The 16545-nt window shown below is 47.1% G+C and overlaps 1 protein-coding gene across 1 annotated transcript in view; it reads right to left on the bottom strand.

Annotated features, from left to right (window-relative positions):
• The window catches only part of SPAG9 (sperm associated antigen 9), a 2727931-nt gene that overhangs the window by 315937 nt on the left and 2395449 nt on the right, over positions 1–16545 (bottom strand). The window lies entirely within an intron of this gene.

Genomic DNA, 16545 nt, shown 5'->3' with positions numbered 1-16545 from the left:
TCACCGGCAGAAAAGCTAAACAAAGATGGGTTGAGCATAAATCCAATGTGAGGACAGGCTCAGTCAAATCCCCAGTTGCACAACACTTTAAAGACTTGAAACATACTGTGGCTCAATTGCAATTCGTCATACTTGAACATGTGGTATTACCCAGACGAGGGGGGAACCTCCAAAAACTCCTACAACAGAGAGAGACATAATGGATCGAACATTTAGACTCAATGTACCCTAGGGGAATGAATCTTGAATGGGATCTATACTGTTTTTTGTAAATCCTGATACTGCCGTTTATGATCTTATATACACCCCTTTGGTTTGATTTATTGTGCAATTTGTTGTAGTAGGATTATGAACTTCAAGCGAAACCCAGGGAATGTCCAACAACAAATAAGATCTGTTGAAAAGTGGTAGTCACACTTTGCCACTATGATATAATGTTAAAGAATTGGCTTGTGAGTAGTATGTCAACATATACATCAAAGAATAACTATGACAGACGAAGAATATCTAGGGACTTGTAAGTTAGATATGATGATGTAAATGGTATATGGATCATTGAGTTATGGAGTATTTATTTAACCAACAATACATGCAGAGGCTCCTACTGCCACGTAATTGAATTTAATGAGATGAGGGATTCCTTATGAGAGGACTTTTAATTTTAGTTTTCGATTTTTATTTTTCGTCATCGTCCGCTGGAACAAAGGGATATTTGAGTGGTGATCCTTGATGGTGCGACCGATAATCGTTCTTGAAGCACACGTGTAAACAGAGACAGGTTTACAAGTACTTGTGTACGTTTCCCGTGAGAGGGCGGCCGCCATTTTTCTTCTCAAGATGGCGTCCATTTAGGACCATAACGGAATCATGGAGACATGTTTAGTCTCTGGTAACCAATTTGGAACGAGTGTGTTTCTCCCGGGTAGCAATAAGAGAAGCCGTATTGCTTACCGTTACAGGGCTACCAGTGGATTGCAGTATTTTTCCCAAAAAAATCGCGGAAATACAGAGGAATAGAAATTTCAGGTAAAGTTTAACCGCAACTTACCTTAGGCAGCAACTTTTGTAGAAGCACACCGCTCTTAGTAGGTTAATTATATGTCACTTGCACTTTGAATAGGGATTGAAAATGTTTGCCAAGATCTGGACAGAACGTCACTTTCCACATGCAGACAATCCCATAAATAAAGCGAGGGATCCGATTTGAATTCCGTGCAGGTATGTTTACTGTACGACTTCTTAAATAATCTCTCCTTACCTTAATTATTGACCCAGATTCAGTGAACCCAGGAATGTGACTCCTTTAATATATCTCTTCCACAGTTGGAGTTTCCGTAAACTCATAGAAATACCTGGCCAAAATACCATATCCCTTTGAGGGCTCGACAAACGACAGGAGGTGAGCCCCTGTTTGAAAGCATTATATTATAAATAATTCACTGTGAGCTTGCACCGTGGTGGGACCTGTTTACTGTGCGGGACACCGCGCTCTTTTGCGTAATGTCCCGCCTCAGATCCCATACAGTGTGCAGGTAATTCACTTTATTTGTTAAACTATGGAGCCTTGGGGCTAAACTCTGAACCAAATCCTAAAACTTTGATTTGTTTTTAGGGTGGCTAGTGGCCACCTACGTGCAACAGCGTCTTGACCTGGTTGAAGAATGTAGAAGACACAGGTTAGTGTATGGAAGTTTAGTAAAATTCACATCTCTTTAGATTTTAAATTTAATTACAAATATAGTACGCATTACTAAATATTGACAAGTTTTATTTTTTATTTAATCATAGGAAGAATCGATATCTAATACCTGAAGAAGGGCATTTAGCCCGAAACGCGTAGTACCAAAACTAGGGGAGCATGTGCAAATAAGACATCCATAGCAAAACTCCTGGTCCAGATATCGTGACAGTTATAAGGAATCTAAAGAGGAATTGGAGTATTATTTGACTCTTGCAATTACTTTATACATTGACTTGTTTTATGTTGTATATCACTGTGACTTTGAACAGTGTTTACTATTCAAAATAGGTTGAACTGAATTGTTTCTCTATGTGAATGTTCACTTTTTGAAAGTGTTTAAATAGAGTTTTATGAATGATTTTGATTTATGAAGTGCGATATTATATGTTTTTGATTTATGTGTTTGACATCTAATTACAATTATTTATAAAAATCAATACTTTTGCAGTATTTTACTGTGTTAGCAGTGCACCTATTTGTGTCTCGGTGAGTTTCTGGGGCACCATTTCTTGTTTTCCAATTGTTTGTCAGATCTGGTAGCACAGATCTAATAGGTCAGCACCAAGAATTGTTTGGTTACTTACTCAATTTGTTTAATTTATCCTTGAAGTGGAATATACGAGTGCACCTCTAAAACCAATCCATACCAATTGGGTTTACTGCCAACCACCTGTAGTCCTAAATCTTTTGCAGTGGTCCCTAAGGGAACTGCACAGGTTTCTGCCTAACAGTTACCTTTCGTGAACCTTGGAAAAAAAGGAACCTACGACCTGGGACTAAAGCCGAGGAAACCTGCATTGTGTGTCAGAGGTACCGGGGGCTCTCACGAGTCAATAACCAAGGTGGGGAGGAGGGTTTGCCGCTGTAGTACTGTCCTTGGCTCCTACAACAAAGCAGCGCCAGCAAAGACAGCACAGCCGGTGAGTCGGAGAGACCGATACCAGACCAGCCTGTGTTAAGACCAAGCAGCAACAAGGTATGAAGAAATCTAAAGAGAACAGTGTGTGAAACATATGTGACAAGCGTCGCAAATATAATTGAAAACCAGAGGAGTGACTGAACTTTGGAAGCCTAGAAAGATACCGTAGACCGAGTGGTCCAGCGCCACATAGGTGCTCATTCGAAAATTCTCTGTTAGGAATCCAACTGGTTGGCAACTGTGAAAAGGGAATTTTGAAATCGAAGTGGTCCTGCAACGTGTTAAGCTAAACCCTGTGCACATTTGAAAGTCTTCGATAGTTGAATGCAAACTGAAATTGGTCTGAGGGAGACTAATTGTGTGAGAGGAAGGATCTGATCCCGGCTGAGGGGGATCCGGAGTGAACTGTGAGTTAACTGAGAAAGAATATTCTCTGAACATTGTAAAAAGGGAGATCTGAGCCCGGAAGAGGGTAATCCACAGTAACGACTGTGGCACAAAAGTGGTCTGAGCCCGGCTGAGGAAGATCCATGGTGAATCACCTGAATTGAGTACTTATAGAAGGAAAGGAGCTTTGTTTTTGTTTTGGTACATCACACCCTCTGAATCAAGAGACTTTGAAGTAAAGAGACTTTGACACAGAAGGCCCTGATGCTGTTAACAGAACTGTGTCCTCGTGCCGAAGAAGCCAGAGTGTACTGAAGTGAACCGGCTTATCTCGTGCTGAAAACGCGGGGAAGGGATGCCAACGGCCTGAACATCCAGACATATCACCTTGTGAACACTTCTTTCTTTTTCCATGAACACTATACCACACTCTTTGTATTTAGCGGTAAGCATTGGCAATCTTTTTTTGTAGTATAGGCCCTTTTATTTTGAAGAGACTCCACTAGGACTGCATTATTATTTGATGGTCGTAGCTTGCTCCCATCTGTAGATTTAGGATTAGATAGGCTTTTATCACACCCGTGTTGAAGTTCAATAAACACCCTTGAACTGTGGTCACCTGCGTCTGTCTTACTGTTGATTCCATGCCTTCCTTGCAGTTAGTAATTTGTTCATCTAATTGATTGTGTCCTCCCACTGATTTCTCATCTTAGATAAACTCCCAGACCAGTACAAAAATGCCAGAGGAGCGAACTCTGCTGGTGTTAGATAAAAACACACGGCAGGACAGCTCTAACAAAGCAGGCATCCTAACCGGACAAGTTGTCCAGGCAAAACTGTTTCACAAACATGTGGATAGAAGCCTGACAAATCTAAGTAGGCCGCCTAGAATCAGCCGAATAAAATCCGTCTTTTAGTTAGGCGACCTACAAAAAGCGAAAATAAGACAGAGAACCAGTTTTCACACCTTCTTGGCAGCCGAATGGCCTCTTTCAAAAGCCATGTGCATCACCCATTGTGCCCTCTACAAAAAAGGTCCTGAATTCCTCCAAAACAAACTCTCTTGCTACCAACCCAACAGAACACTCAGATCTGTCTCTGCCCACTTCCTGGTGATTCCCCCGTTCAACTCATCCAGACTAGGAGGAACATCTTTCTTGGTCCAGGCGCCCACAATCTTGAACTCCCTCCCTTTCGACCTTAAAGAGGACCACCTTGCCTTCAGGAAGGCCCTTAAAACATGGCTCCTCCCTTCGGCAATCTGATCTCCCCCTGTTCTTTCCCTGAGTCGAGTCTTGTGACCAGATAATGCAAGCACTCGATGGCTCATGCAGAACGCTTCGGCCTGGGCAATCAGCAGGGGGAGTGGGTGCGAGGGCAAGCTATCTGGGACAACTCCCACCCTTTACCCCATAGAAGGCCCCATGCAGACACTGAAACCAGAAAACAACGGCAAAGTAAGATGCAACACCCTAACTCTCCTTTTCAGTAGTTACCTGCGGCAAGGCGACCACTAATGTACAGACGTTGGATTCTTTAAAACTGATCATCATAGTGCAACCAGTGTATCTACACTGTATAAATACTGAATGCAGCCAGGCACTCCCTGGTTTTTGCAGATTGCAGAATAGACCCAAGCACGAATGCAGGTAAAGTAAGAACACAGACTATGTGTATTGTTTCTAGATACCCATGTAAAGTAGCCATCACTTAATTCCTGATCTTTGTAGAATGCAGCGACAATATTACTCCCAGGTGAACTCAGAATTTAACCATTCCACTGTATTAGGGGTATGCAGAATAATCCATCTGGAATCTTCGCTAATTGTACAATCGAGCACAGACACAGAACCCAGCCAAAATGAAGAAAGTTAGCCAAGCTTGGAATCCTGAAGCATGTAGAATATAGCCATATGCTGAACCTAGATGAATGCTGATGGCACCATTAAACCTGTTCCTAGGAGCATGTAGAATGTATCGCTACATTACAGCTAGCAGATTGGAGTACAGCCATAATACGTATTATGGGTCACTGCTTAGAATGTAAATCATGCATTTAACCTCTTTCTCTCCATGCAGAGGAATCAGCCGAAGGCATGGCCGCAAACACATACACACCCCCAATCATACTCCACTTGAAGTCACTTTGCACAACACCTCTGCCATAAGAATTCAGTTACCTTTCATGACAAAAATGTGATACATATTTGCACACATATCTTCTATCCCACTCTCACAGACCCATGCTAGACCCCTCATCACCACCCATCCACATGCCTCTGAGATAGGTGGACAGCAGGGACTTGGCCACCCCTCATATCTGAATCATTGGCCAATATGCACACACGCATAAAAGCACCTCCTCAAATCTTTTCCCATACCTGGACTCTGGTCCCAGAGGGCGTTCAACCTACAGTGTGTTGTGACCATACTAATGGTGAAAAGCGCTATACAAGTGATGCACTACTACTACTTATGGACTGCAGGACAGTTCCAAGCAGATAGAATTCAGGAGGATGTTGGTCAAGTGACCAGGCCCTGCCACTCAGTTGCTCTGCCAAAAACAGTTTTAGCACTGCCAGGCTGCTACTTAAGCACACCGGGCAAAGCTCCAAGCAGGATCTTCTTTTAAGTTTTGATTTGGCTACAGGGTCATAATGTATAATGGTGGAGGGTCTGGTGTGTGTGTCAGGTTATTGCGTGATTCGTCTGGTAGCTTAATCATGTAGCTCTGGTGAAGGACTTGCAAGACAATAAAACTGTATCTTTTGCTCCTACCCTAATCTGACCAGCATGCAGACTGACAAAAGGATTATCCTATGCATCTGAAACCCTCCCTTTCTCCATTCAAACAATATGGTCCTCTTCATTGGAGACCATATTGATTATAGAATGAACTAACAGCAGTCTTTCTGACAAAGTCGTCAATAAGCAATCGGTGGGAGGATCATCCATCAGAAAGAACATTACCGAGAGGTAAGTAATTTGTTTTCCGAATGGATTCCTTCTTCACACAGAAACCTGCATCTTTGATCGACTCTGCCTGCAGTACAATGATCTGGAGGAGGGAGGAGAGCAAGGACAACATATAAACCAGAAAACTCTGAAGCACTGCTCTATCAACACGAGCACCGAGACCAGACTGAGAATTCAAGCAGTAATGCTAAGAAGACCTGTGTAGAGATGCCCACGCAACTGCATGACAAATGTCCAGAACAGGGACTCCACGCTGCAGGGTGGAGGTGGCGGCCAGTCTTCTGGTGGACTTCAGGCACATCCTTACCTGCCAGATCATAGCATTCCGAGATGCAGAGGATGATCCACCTTCACATGGTCTGTTTGATCACCGCTCTGCCACCACAAGCACCAGAATAACCAATTAAAAACTGGTCATCTTTCCTGGCCACTCTCGTCCAAGAAATGCAGTAGCTCATGGCCTGCACCACGTCCTGCCGATGGAATCGTTCCTCTGCCATGGGGTGAGGCGGAGTAAAAGACAGGAGGAGAAATTACTTACTGGTAATGATATTTCTATGGATTCTTCTTTAACAGATTCGTCATCTTGATATATGCAGTGTCAGCTGCTCGGAAAATCTCGACAGGGGGCTTAGTGCGGCTCAACGTAGTCCTTCAACTGCCTTGTCTACGGTTGTGCCAATCCGAGACTCAGGACGCCACGTTGATAGTCATACTTAAGGGATGTGTTACGCTCCCTTAACTCAGTTCCCCACCTTTTTTCCCCTCTGGCTCAGCCTTTGAGAGAAATCTCACACCGAACAGAAGCACTTTTTTGTTGAGGAACTGCCCTACCAACGAGCTAGCCCAATAAGGTGACATGACAAATTGAACTCCTTAATCGTATGCATCTATACACGGTTTTGCATGTTTTTTTTGCACCGTAGAGCACCATTTATTCCTCTTTACATTCATACTCAAGAAGGCGATAAAGGACACGCCAATTAAACGTCGTAAGGTAAAGAATCTCTGTAGCACCGCCATACCAAAACGTCTGTCAGTCCCTCGAGCAACATCCAAGTAGTAATGCTTGGCAAACTTATGGAAAGATGACCATGTCGCAGCTTTGCAAATGTTTATTATTGACACCCCTCTTTGGAGAGTCGCAGAAGCTATCACACCCCTCCTCAAATGAGCACTCAGACCTGAAGGCACCTCCTTGCCTGCATTCTGATATCATACAAAAATGACCAGCACAATCTAGTGGGAAATAGTCAGCTTAGCAACAGCTCAACAGGCTGGATTGTGAAAAAGCAACAAACAACTAATCATTTTCCCTGAAGGCTCTAGTGCTTGCCAAATAAAAACTCAACGCCCTCTTGGTATCCAATTTATGGAGCCTTTACCCGTCCTTAGAAGGATGAGGAGGGGAGAAAAATACTAGCAGGTCCACACCGAGCAATGTAAAATTCGGAGACCTCTTTCGGCAATAACCCGTGGTGTACATTCAAGGACACCTTTTAAAACTTCAGGAAAGGTGGCCTACAAGAGAGTGCTTGTAGCTCACTGACAAGACTAGCCGACGTAATCGCTACCAAGAAAACAGTCTTCTGTGTAGAAGTCTGAAGGAAGTGGAATTGAAAGACTCAAAGTGAGCCACCCACCAAGAAAGTTCAAACCAGATTCAAATTCCAATCGGGGACAACGAAAGGAGCAGGTGGCAAAGTATTTACATGGCCCCTCAGGAATTGGGCCACCACAATAATGGGAAAACACAAACTTAGCTCTGCTTTCTTTTTAAAACAGGGACAAAACAGCCAAAAAACCCTTTACCGTGTCCCACTTGCAGGGCCGATTAGGCCAAGGCCAGCAAAAACTCCATCACTGTGAATATTGATATTTTATTTGTATCGCGCTCATACACGTGTTTCAGAGCGCGAAGAGGCAAGGGAGGGGAACAAGGGAGAACAAAATCAACGAACTTACTAGGCCCAGTTACATTGAGAACATGCAAGTTCAGGGGAGAGGGAAGGGGAAAAGTGCAGGGGGCAGAGGGGAAGTGGAAAGTGCTGCGCATGGGAATGAAAAACAAACACAAATGGTAGTGCAGCCAGCAAGTGGAAAGTGCTAGGTTAAAGGTACAGATCGGGGGTGTCTGATAAGTGCAAGGAAAGGGGGGGGGGGACTGTAGGGTTACAGATACAGACCCAAAGTGCAAGGGTTGCCAGGAGGCAGTGCGGGTGCATGGCAGGGTGGGCAAGTACCTGGGCCCGAAATCAGGGGGTAACCAGGTGTACGATACCAAAGCAAAACAGATCAGCAGGTGAGAGAAGGAGAGAAAGCAGAAGCAAAGAGGAAGGTCTTGAGGTGCTTCCGGAACCAGAGATGGTTCTCAAGTTTCAGAATGGCAGTGAGGCTGCTCCAGAGGGAGGACCCAGCAGAAGACTGATCTACCCCAGCACGTTTCTTTGAGAAACGACTGACCCCGAGGGAGTTGGAGGAGGAGGAGCGAAGAGCTCGGGAGGGAAGGTATTTGTGGAGGGAGAGTTGAAGGTATTTTGGACGCAGGCCCCAAAAAGCCTTGTGGACAATGCAAAGGGTCTTGAATTTAATCCTGGGAGCCATCGGGAGCCAATGAAGAGACTTCAGGGCTGGGGAGATACGATCCCAGGGCTCGAGTCCCAGGACAAGTCTTGCAGTCCTGTTCTTGATGAGTTGCAAAGGGCAGAGAGTAGAAGCAGGTAGATTTAGAAAGAGGCTGTTGCAGTAATCAAGCCTAGAGAGAACCAGGGCTCAAGATAACAGTGATTTCTGGGGGAAGGAGAGGAAAGGCAAAATACCTCTGAGGAGGTGCAGTATGAAGTTTGACTTTTGAAAAGACATCAGATTTGTGGGCAGAAAAGGGAAGCTTGGAGTAGAAGATGACCCAGAGGTTCTTAGTCTCGCAGGTGGGGTTAGGAGGAGGGCTAAGGGAGGCCTACAAGAAAGTGACAGGAAAGGAGGGTGAAGGAGTGCCGATGAGAAGGATCTCCATCTTACTGACATTAAGGCAGAGATCATTGGTGGCACACCACTCCTGAATAGCAAACAGGCCATCAGAGATGAGAGAAGCAGAAGAGGTGGCTGAGGGAAGCCTGAAAATGAATTGAGTGTCATCTGCATAGCACCGAAAATTGGAGCAGAGAGGCAATGCAATGGGCGAGAGTTGCCAGGAATTGGTTGAAGGGCCTGGGGAACACTGCAGGTAGAGAGGGAGATAGAGGAAAGGAAGGACCCAAGTTGGACGTGGGAGGGTCGATCAGAGAGGAAAGAAGTCAGCCAGGCCAGAGCCTGATCAGTGATACCCAGGTTGTCACAGAGACGGTTGAGCAGGATGGTATGGTTGACCACGTCGAAAGCAGAAGAGAGATCTAGTAGGATGAGGACAGAAGGAATGTTAGAGCCAGGGTTGAAGAATAGGTCTTCACTGATGTTCAGGAGAGCAGTTTCCATGCTTCCGGCAGCTCTAAAGCCAGATTGATAGTCATGGAGACAACCAACAGAATCAGAGTGGAGGTTAAGCTGCGAGATGGCCAGCTTTTCCAAGAATTTGACCAGAAAAGGTGTGATGGAGATAGGGCGATAGTTTGCCGGGCAAGAAGGGTCAACTGTGGGTTTCTTGAGAAGAGGGTGCACAAGAGTGCTTCAGAGGGAAGGGGAAGACTCCCAAGGCGAAAGAGAGGTCGCAGAAATTGGGAAGGAGCAAGGGTGTAATGTGGTCCTTGATGGTTTTGGAGGAACAGGAAAGAACCTATTTTGATGAGACTTTCATAGATCAGAGTTGTCTGGAAACCTCGTCAGGGGAGAAAAGAGGAAAGGAAGAGAAAGAGGGTGGGGGGTAGCTGCAGGAGGGCCAGAGTTCGCTGAAGGAGAAGGGAGAAGAGGGGGAGGGGACGAGAGGGTGGATAGCATGTCCTGGGTTTTAAAGATGAAGTAAGAGGCAAGGGCTGTGCAAATGGCCTGGGAGGCGACAGAAGAGGTAGAGACTGCAGCAGGGTTGGCCAGCTCCTTGCAGATTTTGAAGAGTTCGGCCGAGTTGTTAGGTGCCGCAGAGACACAGGCTTGGATGTGGGCTCTCTTCTTAGTATAGACAGAGAGTCGGCATTGCCTTTGGAGCAGGCGACAAGCCAGTTTGTCAGAGGATTAGCAAGAAGCCCTCCATTTCCTCTCAGCCACCCAGCACTTACGTTTAAGGGTAGCTAGGTCGTACAAAGAATTGCACTTGGCTTTGGGCTTCAAACGGATCCTCATGTCATGGGCAAGAGCATCAAGAGTATCAGAGATAGAAGAGTAGAGCTTGGATGTGAGTCACTCAGAAGGGGGCCGGGGTGGGGGGAAGAACGTGGCGGCGAAAGCCTCAACTAACACGTTTCATGGGCCGGATGTCTGAGAAGTTAGGTGGCAGTGTTGGGGTTGGCTTGGCCTGGGGGGGGGGGTAGAGAGGGTGAGATGGGAGGAGAGGAGGGAGTGATCGATCCAGGAGAGAGGAGTGGACAGAGGGATGGAGAGGGAGAGGTCAGAGGAGATCAAAGCATCAGGGATGTGCCCTGGAGAGTGAGATGGGCCAGAAGGGAGGATAGAAAGGGAGAGGTCGCGAAAGAGTACAGACGAGGAACAGGGAGGATCTAGATGGATATTAAGGTCACCAAAAGGGAGGAGTTGAGTGGTTGAGGCCAGGAGGGAGGAGGAGAGGTGCGTCCACTCAGAGTGGAAAGAGATGATCTGGGGGGCCGATATATAGTAGCCACGGTAAGAGATTGGCCGGGAGAGAGAGAAAGCCTGCAGACAAGGCATTCGAAAGAGGACTAGGTCTGCGTGGGAATGATAGAGGCAGGAATCCACTCATGGAAGATCAGAGCTACACCCCCTCTGGACCGGTGGATCTGGGTGTGGAGAGGATCTTGTAGCCATCAGGGAGGAAAGTGTCAAACCTTGTGACAGAGCTGGCCGTGAACCAAGTTCTCAGTGAGACCAAGGACATTGAGGTTGAATTCTTCGAGGAGGCAGCAGATGTCAGAGGAGTGTTTGACAGCAGAGTGAGTGTTTAGAGTGGAAAGGTACGCCCTGCGGAGGCGAAAAAGCCTGAGGGGGGTGAGTGGGGGCAGAAGAGGAGGGAAGAGAGGGCAAGGTAGCCAAGGGGGAGACATAAGGGGGAGAGAGAGGACATCAGGAGATTAAAGGAAACTGATGAGGCTAGGAAGCGCCTATCAAAGAGTAGGAGATTGGCCTGACGACCTTGGAACATTACAATAACATTTAGGTAGACATTAATGATGACCTTACAGGAGTAGAAGGGGGCCAGAAGGGCTTCCCAGCGGGTGCCACAATTAATGGGAGAGGAGGAGAAAGGACAAAGCACAGAGATCATATGGAGAGTCCATAGATCTGGTGAAGGAACGACAAAGAGTATGTCGGTGTGGGTCTGTTTGGAAGAAGCGCTGGAGCAGGTGTTAGCGATAGGGAGACCAGGTTTGGAGGCCAAGATATCCCTTTTGAACTTCTTCCTACCAGACTTAGTGAGAAGGGAAGGATAGTCAATGGAGAAACAGTTGGAGAAGATAGGAGAAACAGAAAGCACCATGGGAAAGGTAGAGTGAAGGGGGGGGACAGCAGGTAAGAGTAGAAAAAGTAGGACGGTCCTGTCACTGCGTCAGTAGGTTACAGAAAGAAACTCGTAATACAAGCAAATGGCACAGCAAGTTTGCAAATAGCAGCTAGATTTGAAATTAAGCTAAATGCAAAAACACAGCTAAATTTGAAATAGCAACCAGAATCCGATGCTAGCAGCGGGTGCAAAACGCAATGCAATGAAGAGTGTAAACATTGGAGACAAGCAGAGAAGGAAAGTGAAAATCAAAAGATGGTAGGACTGTGTCCAGAAGGAGGGAACTACCCCATAGTTAAGGAGGTGTGAGTGTCATGGTAGTCCAGATTTATTTGAAGAGTGAGGTAGCAGCATCATGGAAAGTTCAAGTGCAGGGGTGCAAGAATAACCCCAAGCAGCATTCTGGTAGCGGACAGGGAGCAGACAAAGGCCTTAGGAGCGGGCCAGAAAAGGCACTCAGTTAGCCAATGAGAGTGCAGGAGAAAGGAGGAGGCTCAGCCAGACTACAGTCACCACAAAGAAAAGGCGGTGGCCATCTTAGAAGTGCAGCTCGGTTCTTCAATAAAGCAGGCAGCTAAAGGAAAAATGAGTATTTGCTGCAAGAAGGCAGCTTGTGGGTACAGGAGAGAATGCCAGGCAGCACTATGGCAATGCGCAATAATCAGTAATTTTGGGCTGAAATAAAAGCTTTTAAATCTAAACAAGTGCAACTACCTCATGGAGGGTTCAACAACGGCCCGGTCAACAGCGGCCCAGCACGACCTCCAGTCGTGCAATACAGATGGCAAGTGGGGAGGAATGCTGGACCTCGCGCTCAATGTTCTGCAGAGGGATGATTCACATCAAGGCATTGGGCCTTGGTGAGGGGGGGCAGGCTGATGGAGGTGGGACATGCCAGCAGATCAACTCCTTACACCCATGTCACAATCTTTCTCCATCTGCACGCATACAGTGGCTTGGTAGAAGGTCTGCATGCAGCAACAACACCTCTAAAAGCTCATCATTCAGGTCCCAGTCCTCATACCTTTACCTCTCAAGAACCATGCATGTAGATTGAGAGGTCCTGTGTTAGGGGGCAGAACACTGCCTTCCGACTGAGATAAAAGGTCTGGCCTCCGAGGAAGCCGCAGATGCGGGCAAACCGCCTAATTCATAAGGTCCGGATACCATGTCCTCTTCACCCAGTTTGGGCGATCAGGATCAGGGGAGGTCTGATCCAGTCGGGGGTGATGTGGTGAGTCCTGAACCTCCTGAAAACTCATGGGACGACTTATCAGTGAGAATGCATAGTGACAGTCGAAGACCACTCCACCAGGAAAGCATCCTACCCCAATACCCCGCTCGTGAGACATTTCCACAAGCAGAACATTGTGCATTTTGCTTTATCCTTCATTGCAAAGAAGTCTACTGACGGGGTTCCCTATCTGGTGAAGATCTCTAAATTGACCTCCGGGCAAAGCTCCCACCGATCAGAGATCGAGCTCTGCAAGCGCAAAGTGTGCGCCAGACCCTACACCATCCGCCAGATGTGCTGTCAAGGCAGAGATCTCATTCTTCAGTATCCAGAATGATGGCCAAATGGCGTCCATGCACAGGAGAAGTGACCTTGCACCTCCCTGCTTATTGAAGTAGTACTTGGTCCCTGCACTGCCAGAAAGAACCAGGAAATGTTTCCCCCAGAAGGAAGGTGCATACGCTGCCAGTACCGGTCTGACTGCTCACAGTTCCAGCAGGCTGATGTGGCACAACTCTCCTTCTGAGACCAGAGACCGTTGACTTTAAGGGGCCCGCAATGAGCATCCCAGCACTTCCGGGAGGCATCCTTGATGACCTGTACCTCGGCCAAGGTGCTCAGAACAGCTCTCCCGCCAGCATGTTGGTCCACCAAGCCAGGTCAGCAACATGTGACCTTGGTATTTGACGGACATTTGACATCCCGAGTAGCCTGAGTACTAAAACCAATGGCTCCAGAGGAGCTGCTGCAGGGACTTCATCAGGAGCCTTGCCTCTGGCACTAGAAAAACACAGGACAACATGAGGCTTAAGTGGCGCAGGAAGGTGGATCCCGGAAGGCTGCTGGAGTCCTGGAAAAGGTTGACCATTTGTGCCACGTTGGCGACTCTCTCCTTGGGGGTGTGCGTGGTGGGAGAGGGGGACCTTCCCCTCCAGAGTTTCTAGGTCCGTGCTGATAAATTAGAGCCTCTGTGCCAGTGTTAACTGCAAATTCTTCAGGGAGAAGTTCAGGCTGTGCAGCAGGGAGCAAGTGTCCTCGAAGTGCCTCAAAGTCTGCTCTGGCTCAGCCAGTCGTCCAGGTACGTGAATACGAAGACACCAGATCTATTGAGGTGGCCCGCTATCACTGCCATCTGCCATCAGCTTGGTGAACACCCTTGGTGCAGAGGTCAAGCCAAAAGGGAGCCCCTTAAACTGATAATGGGTGTCGCCAATGACAAAGCTCCAGAATTGCCTAAGCTTCCTTTGGATAGGCATGTGAAAATTAGCGTCATTAAGGTGGTGGTCTGTACAGGTGCCGTCTGAGGAATGGTAGACAGCAGCCTAGTTACATTAACTGGTGAACCCAGAGATTCTCTCTCCAACCGGAGAAACACGTGGGGAGACCTCAAAGAGGTTGAGATTTGGGTGCCACCACCATTGAGGCTGAGGCCGACTGGCCCTTCACTGCGCCTCTGCCCTGCCGTGGGAACCTTTGCTGCTAGCAGCTGTGAAGGTGGTCTAATGCCTGAACCCTCTACCGCTAGAGCTAAAAGAGAAAGCCTGTTTGGCTGGCTGCTGTACCGCCAAAGCGCTGGTTTTGATTCCTTACATTTCTCTAGAGATTCATCGGATTCTGCCCCAAACAAACGTTCCCCATCAAAAGACAGGTCAGGAAGCTTTGCCATGACATATGGCAAAAAACCTGAGCTCCTAAGGGAAGATGACCATTGGCATGCCCATAGCATGACCTCACCTTCCGGTAAATTGTCTGTGGCTTCTGTGGTGGTTCTCCACAATACATGGGAATATTTGTCAAAAGCACAGACCGAATTTACTACTGTCTAAGCCATGCTCCCAGATGCGAACACTTCTCTGAGAATGTCAGTCAGTTGAACTGGCTTCGACATAGCATCAAGGATGAGTGCAATGACCACCTTCTCAACTGCCTTGCGGTACCGATCAATCGGGTGAGTATACAGGGTCGCCTGTTGTAACTCGTTACTAGCTTGCTCACGTTGTGCAGGCCCTTTACCAACTCTGAGCATTCCTTCAGCCTTGGTCAACCATAAAATCGGGAAATGGGTCCATGGCTGTGCTGACTAGCGGCTCCATCTCAAAAGGGATTGGTTCCCCATAAATCTTCTGCATAGAGTCAAAGAAATCTGTCCATGACTCAGGCAGGTAGCCTCGGTCCCGTGTTAATTCAGACAAATGTGGGATCTCAGGATGACCTGAGAGGAGCATCAATAGTGGGTCAGGTATCGATGTAGGTTTCTTTCCCAAGGTCAAGCTAAAGGACGTTGTACATCCCTTGGATACCTTTCTGCCGGACGAACCGGGGAGCGGTTTGAGCAGACTTCGCCAACGGCATCGTGGCAGAAGCCCTACCAGCCGCGGCCTTCCTGAAAACCTGCATCATTTCTTTCTTAAACTCTTCTCACTCCTCCCTTGAAGCCCCCTTTGCAGGGAACAAATGACCCCTGTCCTCTGACGAACTGGAGTCATACCTGTGCTTGCGCTACTTCTTATTTAACAAGTAAGAGTGGGGGGATTCACTTCTTGGATTTCTTATGGCGCATGCCCTCCTTTTTATTCTCGAGGGTTGTCCCTTCGGTGTCAGGTCCAGACGATTTTGTGACAGACTTAGCCAGTGATTTCAAAAGGGGTCTGTCAAGAGCCTGATTAGCCGAGCATTCCTTCACCGCCTTCGGGTTCATTGCTAGAAAGGAACTCATTCCTCTCTGTCATTTCCGACGACGAGACACCACACACATTGGTAAGGTTCTGTGATGTCGATTTCGGAGTTACAGACCCTGCAGCGCTTGAAACCAGGCGTTTTAGGTTCTGACATTCTTGCACGGTAAGGATAACCGAATTTGGAAACAAATAGAAAAGATTGAGCTGTGTTCAGAGCAGCCTGCTGAGCATGCAGAAAAAAGGGAGCCAAGTGCATTATTTAAGTATGACGATCGACATCACGTCCGGAGTCGAGGAGTGGCATGACTGAACACGAGGGGGTCAAAACACCATCAGCCTCGTTTTGAGTGTGGCGATAAATGATAAAGTTGGCAAATTATGTGTTTGGGCCTGGAGTGGGGGATTTGCCTCACACTCACTGCCCATAAATCGGCGGAATTATTGTGGCGGAAATTCTGCTGCTGTAATTCTGCTAAATACTACACTGGCTACCACTGAAACAACAAATAAAGTTCAAGGCCATGTGCATCACGCACAGAGCAATACACAAACAAGGTGCAGAATTCCTAAGCGACAAACTACGCCTACACCAACCGACAAGAACACTAAGATCAAGCACCGACATACGCCTGGAACCAAAACCCTACAACAGAAAAAAACTTGGAGGATCGTCTTTCTCTCACCAGGCACCCAAAACCTGGAATGACCTACCTAAGAATATACGGAATACAACAATCCACCTAGCATTCAGGAAACTCCTCAAATCATGGCTCTTCAAAACGTAACCACAACGGAGACGCACTAGAATGCCCAGACATTAAAACAATGACGAAAATAACCCCAACCTCGACCGCTCTCAAATTGGACAAACACTCAAACCAAAGAACCAACCATTCGACAGAGCATAAGACATCATGGAAAATAGCCACAAAGGAAGGCTGCAGAGACTGACCACATACCTAGACCCAATACGAAAGCCCCAAGTGA

The sequence above is a fragment of the Ambystoma mexicanum genome, chromosome 3q (genome assembly GCF_040938575.1).
Source record: "Ambystoma mexicanum isolate Mex_15411 chromosome 3q, UKY_AmexF1_1, whole genome shotgun sequence".
Taxonomy (NCBI): Eukaryota; Metazoa; Chordata; class Amphibia; order Caudata; family Ambystomatidae; genus Ambystoma; species Ambystoma mexicanum.
This window is presented reverse-complemented; position numbering and strand designations above follow the sequence as displayed.